This window comes from Prosopis cineraria, unplaced genomic scaffold (genome assembly GCF_029017545.1).
Source record: "Prosopis cineraria cultivar Desert tree isolate PC_DT_omini unplaced genomic scaffold, ASM2901754v1 PC4, whole genome shotgun sequence".
NCBI lineage: Eukaryota > Viridiplantae > Streptophyta > Magnoliopsida > Fabales > Fabaceae > Prosopis > Prosopis cineraria.
In genome coordinates, this window is record NW_026555335.1 from 33,916,454 (window position 1) to 33,924,589 (window position 8,136).

The 8,136-nt window shown below is 32.9% G+C and overlaps 1 pseudogene; it reads left to right on the forward strand.

The window, feature by feature from the left end:
* The first annotated feature begins 2,962 nt into the window (after positions 1 to 2,962).
* Positions 2,963 to 8,136, forward strand: LOC129310163 (ABC transporter B family member 18-like; annotated as a pseudogene).

Consider the following 8,136-nt stretch of genomic DNA (forward strand, 5'->3'; position numbering starts at 1 on the left):
TTACTCCCCTCTCTATGTCTTTTACTGTTATTTAGACTTTTAATTTATTGAATTAAATATAAAACATCCATATATGTTATAAGGCACTCGAAGAATTAATACTTGTCTCTTATTGTAAGGCATCAGAGAAAGTACTTATTACAGTTTTTTAACATTGTCTTTATTAATATTTGCTGCTCTTTTTCATTTTCAGTTAAAAGTGCATTATAAAAATAACTTGAAGGAATTTATTACAAGCAATCTCATTCAAAGCCCAGAAAAATACACACGAGGTTAGCATTCCCATTATTTATGTATTTAATTTGTTTGCTGGTCAAGGTCGCCATAGTCTTAATAAAATTTTGGCATTTCTTATGCTCTTCCTTAGGGGTTATGGCTAATCAAGTTATGTTTGTTGAATAGGAATTTTTTTTTTAAAGACCACCCACTTGTCTAAATCTAAAAGTTAGTTCATCAAATTTAAATCAAATTAAGAGCCTATTCGGTTTTATATTAAAAACATCAAAATCCTAGTTTTATTAGAAACCAATGTAAAACCCAAACATACACATAATTTTTTTGATAAGATTATCTGATTGAATTGGATTCAAGTATTATTGAATTTAATTGAAGATAATATGTAGCTCTCCCAACTTCTTCTTGTTTATTTTTCTGTAGAAAAAAGCTTAGATGAGTTGAATTTTGAGCATTACCAGGGCTACAGCATGCCTTCAGGCTCAATGAGTGTTTATAGGAATACTTATAGATCGTTCATCAACAATGTTTTCACATATTATTAACTTCAGAAAATGATGACCATTTGAATTCAACAAGTGGGTTACCTATTTGGGTCAGCTTACACATTTGATAATGGGTTTCATTTTCCATCCGAACTGTATGGGAACACTTTTGGGCTCACATGTTTGGATAGGAGCCCAAAAAATTGAAACCTTTGATTTGTGTTTTCCTCTCTATCTTGACTTTACAAGAGGGTTTGCTTTTACTGTACCCATAAAAAGGGGATTTGTTTTGAGTAGAAAACTGAAACAATGATATTGAATCAGAACAGTAATTACAAAGGAAGAAAAAGTCTGAAGCTGAAAACACCTCGCATAACAAATACACACATAGATCTTTCAAAGAAACTGATAGTTCAAGACAGAGGGTTTAAATTCTCTAAAATTGATAATCATGGATTTATGTGAATTTTTACATTTTTAGTAATTTCTCTCATTTCATTATAATTTTTTATAAAACATAAAATCTCATATTTCTTCCTTAAAATGGTAAAATTTATGAAATTTACAGATTCTCATTTTCAAAAGATTTATTCCCCTGGACAGAGAGACAAATTATGCTAGAAATATCATTTGCAAAGATGAATGGAAGGTAAAATAAACATTTTTTACCCTCTTATGATTTTATAGCTAATTACATTGGTAAAAAATTCTTATTTTTGCATCAATGAAATTTACATTTTTACTTCAATTTAAAGGACAATGTAGAAATGACATAAAAACCAAGAATTTGTCAATTTATACTTCTTGAATTCTTTAGGTTGTTAAGGAGACTCTAACTTCATATATTGTTTCTTCTGTTTTTTTATCTTAATATCAATCTAATTTTTTTATCTTTAAGTAGACATTATCATTCCTATACTACTACTTGAATTATTTAGGTCCAATAAAAGTCGCTAATTGGCTTGCCCTTTCCTCTCAATCGTTATTTTCAAGTATTTATCTTGTACACAGTGAGTATTGGTTGATCTGTTAAGAACCAACTCCTTTACTTCGTATTTTTCTGTTTACATTAAGTTTAAAAAGTAACATTTAATAAATATTTTATTCATGTAAATCACTTGAAATGATGACTTAAAATGGAATCTTAATTTTTCTGCTATATATAGAATATGCATCTTTTTAGGTGACGGTTTAAAATAAAATGAACACAAACAATAGGCGTTAGTCTTAGCGGAAGGTGCTATAATCATTTAAGTATAAGATCTTGTATTCAAGTATATGTAAATGCAGATAATATATTTAGAATAATATTATCCCTATTTAAAATTATTAATTGTAAGAGAAAATGTAATGCAAATTTTAATTTTTTTTATTTAAATAAAAGTAAAGTTGAATATTTTATTTTATTTTATTTTTAAACAAAGTTAATGGCTTGATAATCACTGATTCCCATGACAACACTACAGGTACAACGAGAGGGAGTATGAAAATGAAATGTTATATTATAGATATACAATTGAAATAAATAAAGAATCCTTCATTTTCCTATCCTCTAATCAGTGACGTAAATAAATTCCGATTCCCCAGAGGGAATGAAAGCAAGATACCATATGGCTGTTGTTTATCTTTTCTCAAGACGGCCTTGGCTCTCAAACACTTACATGGTTTTAATGAAAAGGTAATAAAACCATAACTTTCACCTCTAAACACTATAATTAGATAAGTTCCATTGTCTGAGTAAATGAAAATGAAATATACCCACTCATGGCTTATTATACAAAAAGATCACAAAAACTTCATTTTCTGAGTGAACTATTAAAAAGAAATATAAACCGAATCGATAACTTTTCTTGTAAAAGATGAGAGAGATTGAGATGTTCTCTATGAATGACAAAAGCAAAGTTGCACTGACACAGCTTGCCATTTGTGCCAAATCTTATAATTCTATATAGTCCAACATGCATGGACAATGCCGCATGAGTTCATAAGGATCAAAACTACAAACGCATAAAAACATTATAATAATCACAAAGAAGGATTTGTTCAAAATTATTAACTATGGTTTTTGACAGCAAGTAAAAGTCAAGGGCTCACGTACAAAAGCCGGCCAAAGCTTAAATTTGAGTGTACGTACGTGCACTTGGTGGGGTCAGGCAAACATGAGAACAATGCCATGTATATATAGATATATATATATATAAGGTCTTGCTCTTGAGAATCCATTATGAAAGGAGCTTCTTAAGATGGGAAAAAATAATGGTGGGTTTCTTCGTTATGCAGATGGGTTGGACAAGTTATTGTTATTGTTTGGGACATTGGGTTGTGTTGGAGATGGCCTACAAACTTCAGTTACAATGCTTGTTCTTGGCAGTTTGATTGATGACTATGCAAATCATCATACGTCTGGCACTGAGAATGATGCTTCCTTCATGCACTCTGTAGACAAGGTAATTAATATTGCAGTTCATTGCTACTGTTTTGAATTATATATATATATATACACATATTATTTCAGTTCAATCCAAGACAGCTGACAAATTGATGTTCATGATCATTTTGTGATGATCAGTATGCTCGCAGGCTGCTCTATATTGCCTTTGGGGTGGGTTTATCTGCATTTATTGGTAAGTCTTTTTGCCATTTGTTTTTTCATTTGCTGTATGTATGGATTAGGGAGGAAAGCAAAATGCAAATACCATCTGTGCAATATCAACAATCTAGATACAAATATTTTTGCACAAAAATTAATCATTTGGTCCCTATAATTTCAATTGAGTTGTAACTCAATTCCTTAATTTTTACTTGAGCAATTTAGTCTCTACAGTTTTAACTCTATTTTTAAATTTTAATTCAATGCAATTTAATTTTTATAGTTTTAATCATTTAAACTGTGGGTCCCTTTATTTTAAAAAGTAAAATTACACATCTGGATCACAAGATAAGTTGATTTCTAAAAATTTTACTTAGTTTAAAATATAAGGCATTGAGTAGGTATTTTATATATATATATATATATATATATTTTTCCAATTATACCTTTATTTTATTGAATAATTAATGACAATATTTTGAATTAGTCAAATGTTATATTTATTATACTCAAGGATATGATTGTAAAGATGTAAAAATTCTTAAAAAGATCAAAATTTTAATTAACTGTTTTTTAGAAACGTAAATTAGTTAACAATAACTTATATTATGGTTTGGAAGGAATAAGGACTAAAGTTATTTCTTAAAGCTTAGGGACTAATGTTTCAAACATTTAAAATTATATAAATTGAGTTGTATCGGGTCAAAGTTCAAAAATTGAATTACAATCGAGTTAAATTACAATGACTAAATTGCACTGAATTAAAATGTAGGAATTGAGTTTCAATGGAGTCAAACCTATAGAGGCTGGATGGTTAATTTTCCCTATTTCTATTGCATAGAAAATGATTTGCAAGAACTGGAACTAAATGTCTTGTTAATTTTTTTTTCTGAATGGGTAATTATTAGTTCTTTTATCATAAATACATGCAGAAGGAGTATGTTGGACAAGAACTGCAGAAAGACAAACATCTCGCATGAGAATTGCATATCTTAAATCAGTCCTCAAGCAAGAAGTTGGTTTCTTTGATAGCCAATCTAGTTCCTCCTCTACCTTCCAAGTTATTGCCACCATATCTTCTGATGCTCAGACCATTCAAGACACCTTAGCTGAAAAGGTCTTGATAAAATGGCCCTTTTCTTCTTCCTAACATATAGTTATGTTTCTTTTAATCTTTCTATTGAGACCGTGTGAATCTGTTTTTTTTTCTATAGATACCTACTTGTTTGGTTCACCTTTCAGCAGTTTTCTCAAGTTTTATAGTAGCTGCAATTCTTTCATGGAGATTAGCAGTATCTGCTTTTCCATTTTCAATTATGATGATCATGCCAGCAATCATATTTGGGAAGAAAATGAAAGATTTGGGATGCAAGATGAAAGATGATTATGGTGTTGCTGGTGGCATTGCAGAGCAAGCAATCTCATCTATTCGCATTGTATATTCATATGTAGGTGAGAAACAAACACTAGAGAGGTTTGCCTCTGCTCTTGAAACAAGTAAGAAGGTTGGCATAAAGCTTGGTTCAATCAAAGGTGTGGTGATTGGAAGCTTTGGGTTGATCTATGCAACATGGGCATTCCAAACATAGGTTGGAAGCATTTTGGTCTCTCACAGAGGAAAAAGTGGTGGAAAAGTATTTTGTGCAGAAATCTATATCATTTGGGGAGGGTTGTGAGTGTCAATTCTAAGTGCATTTCAAACCTTTTCTTTATTATTTTATAGACTGCAAATATGACTTCATTCATATAACTTTTTTTAGGTCATTGATGAATGCACTTCCTGGTCTTTCTTCTTTGGCAGAGGCAACAATTGCAGCTACTCGAATTTACGAGATGATTGATTGAGTTCCGGCCATAAATTCTAATAGAGAAAAAGGGAAAATTTTGAAGGATGTGAGAGGAGAGATCATTTTCAAAGATGTTGACTTTAGTTACCCATCAAGGCCATATACTCCAATTTTAAGAGGGATCAATTTAAAATTTCAAGCAGGAAAAACAGTAGGTCTTGTTGGAGGGAGTGGTTCTGGGAAATCTACTATCATCTCTCTGATTGAAAGGTTTTATGATGCTGTATGCGGACATATATTGCTCGATGGGCATGACATAAAGAAATTTCATGTCAAGTGGTTAAGGTCCCAAATGGGATTGGTAAATCAAGAGCCAATTCTCTTTGCAACATCCATTAAAGATAACATCTTAGTTGGCAATGAAGGAGCTTCAATGGAAGCTGTTGAAAGTGCAGCAAGGGCTGCTAATGCACACGATTTTATTATTGAACTTGTTAATGGATATGAGACTCAAGTAAGCTATTAAATTTTATCTCATTTCACATTATTATGTTGTAAAAATATTTGTTGAATTTAATGGCTTATAAATATGTGAAATGTTTTGCTTTAGGTGGGGCAACTAGGAACTCAATTGTCTGGAGGGCAAAGGCAAAGGATTGCCATAGCAAGGGCTCTAATAAGAAACCCAAGAATCCTACTACTAGATGAAGCTACAAGTGCTTTGGATTCACAATCTGAAAAATTGGTACAAGAAGCATTGGATTTTACTTCTAAAGGAAGAACCACAATCATTGTAGCTCATCGCCTTTCAATGATTTGCAAGACTGATATAGTAGTAGTTCTTCAATCAGGAAGAGTTGTTGAATCAGGTTCCCATGATGAGCTAATCCAAATGAATGATGGACAAGGTAGTACATATAGCAAAATGCTACAATTGCAACAATCAGCCCTTGAAAGCAAAGAGGAATCCTCTTACTACACAAGCACAAGTCCACTAAATGTAGAAGTTCTAAGGACAACATACTCGAGTTGGCAAAGTAACCCTTCTGTGCCATTTAGTCCTATCTATTCTATCAGCATTGTAGATTCTCCCCTTATACCCTCTTGGAGTGATGATGACTACTATAATAAGAAGAGCTCTAAGAAATCTTCTGATATAAATGCAAGCTTCTCCCAATGGCACTTGATACAAATGAATGCACCCGAATGGAAGCATGCTTTTCTTGGGTGCTTAGGAGCCATAGGATCTGGAATATGCCAACCAATTTACTCATATTGGTTGGGAATTGTTGCATCTGTTTACTTCATGAAAGATAAACCTCGCATCAAATCTGAAATCAGGTTGTACTCTATCATCTTTTGTACCCTAGCCATCGTAAACATCATTTCAAGTCTCATTCAACAATACAATTTTGCTATAATGGGAGAAACCTTGTTGAAAAGAGTACGAGAAAACTTGTTGGCTAAAGTTTTAACCTTTGAGATAGGTTGGTTTGACCAAGAACATAATAGTAGTGCAGCAATTTGTACACGACTAGCAAATGAAGCTAACTTGGTTCGATCCCTTGTTGCAGAACAAATGTCATTGTTAGTTCAAGTTTTCTTCATGGTATCTCTAGCTTTTATACTTGGCTTAGTTGTTTCATGGAGGGTGGCTATTTTGATGATTGCAATGCAGCCTTTGATCATTGCTTGTTTCTATTCAAAAAGTGTTTTAATGAAAAGTATGTCAAGCAAATCTCAAAAGGCTCAAAAAGAGGGAAGTCAATTAGCAATGGAAGCTACCATCAATCATAGGACTGTTACTGCCTTCTCATCTGAGAGAAGGATGCTGAATCTGTTCAAGATTGCTATGAAAGGTCCTCACAAGGAAAGCCTTAGGCAATCATGGATTTTAGGTACTATCATGTCAATCTCTCAATTTTTGACTACTGCATCTATAGCCATCACTTTTTGGTATGGAGGGAGGCTTTTGAATAAAGGATTGGTGGAATCAAAGAACCTTTTGCAGGTTTTTCTCATCTTGATAGGCACTGGAAGACAAATTGTAGAGACAGGAAGCATGACTTCAGATATAGCTAAAAGTGGAAGAGCCATTCGCACAATTTTTGCTATCTTGGACAGGAAAAGTCAGATTGATCCTGAAAAAGTTCTTTCTAATAAAAAGTCCAAAAAAAATAATAAAGGGCAACATAAAGTTATAGAATGTCTTTTTTTCCTACCCAACAAGACCTGACCAAATGATACTCAAAGGTCTAAGTCTTGAGCTTGAATCTAAAAAAACAATAGCACTAGTGGGACAAAGTGGCTCAGGGAAATCCACCATCATTGGATTAATTGAAAGGTTTTATGACCCCGTAAAGGGATCAATAACTATAGACAACCGTGACATCAAGGAATTCAACTTGAGAAAGTTGAGATCACAAATTGCTTTAGTGAGTCAGGAGCTTACTCTATTTGCAGGAACTATACGTGACAACATTGTTTACGAGGCGAAAGAAGCATCAGAGGAAGAAATAAGAAGGGCAGCTCATCTTGCAAATGCTCACGAGTTCATAAGGTAATAACACAGCACACACACTGATGGTGTCTCATTTACCCTCTTCAATTTATTAGTTTCTTTTTTGAGTTTTAAAAGACAAACATCTCTTTCTGGCTTCTGCATTACAGTTCTATGAAAGATGGATATGATACAAATTGTGGAGAAAGAGGAGTGCAACTATCAGGAGGGCAAAAGCAAAGGATAGCAATAGCAAGAGCAATATTGAAGAACCCATTAATCTTACTGTTAGATGAAGCAACCAGTTTTCTTGATAGCGTATCAGAGAATCTAGTACAGGAGGCTCTTGAGAAGATGATGGTTCAAAGAACATGTGCAGTGATAGCTCATCGTTTGTCCACAATACAGAGTGTAGATTCCATAGCTGTGATTAAGAATGGCAAGTTAGAAGAATTAGGATCACACTCAGAGTTATTGGCCATAGGACGAAATGGGGCATACTACTCTATGCTTAAGTTGCAACATGGTCACTCTACCTAA